This window comes from Pteropus vampyrus, unplaced genomic scaffold (assembly GCF_000151845.1).
Source record: "Pteropus vampyrus isolate Shadow unplaced genomic scaffold, Pvam_2.0 Scaffold2742, whole genome shotgun sequence".
Classification (NCBI taxonomy): domain Eukaryota; kingdom Metazoa; phylum Chordata; class Mammalia; order Chiroptera; family Pteropodidae; genus Pteropus; species Pteropus vampyrus.
In genome coordinates, this window is record NW_011891523.1 from 1 (window position 1) to 575 (window position 575).

Sequence of the window (575 nt, forward strand, 5' to 3'; positions counted from 1 at the left end):
TGTGACCTGGCCCCTGGTAAACTCTAGGGGCTAACGGACCCCAAGCTCTGAGGCCACACCCCCGCCTCGCGACTCTGGATCCTGCTGTTTCTTTGTTGTCCTGATCTGGACCCTCAGGCTCATTTGGCGAATGACAGAGCTCTGACTCTGTGGCACTTCTGCCGCAGGAGCCGGTGGGCCCGGTTGGTCAGGACAGACTTCATCTACCCCAGTGAAGCCCAGACTCAGGAAGCTGGGCGTCCAGAATGTTAAAGCTTATATTTTGGACAGAGCCCGCCTTGCCAGGGCCAGCCGTCACCTGCTGTCCGTAGGGGACAGACGCATGGAGGGCACTGCACAGCCTGCCCACTGCTCATTCGACGGTCACTTAGCCGTGCTCACGAGCCAGTGCCAGGCTGTCCCGAGCACCATCCAGCGTTAGTCTCAAGAGCCCTGTCACCAGCCTCATCCCTGTCACTGCCACGACGCTGGTGAGTCACGGGAGAGCCTCCCAGGTGGAGGCCCAGCCGAGTGAGTGACAAGTGCCTGTGCGTCTGCAGCATAAGCCCTCACAGATGTGACTGGCTTAGTTTATT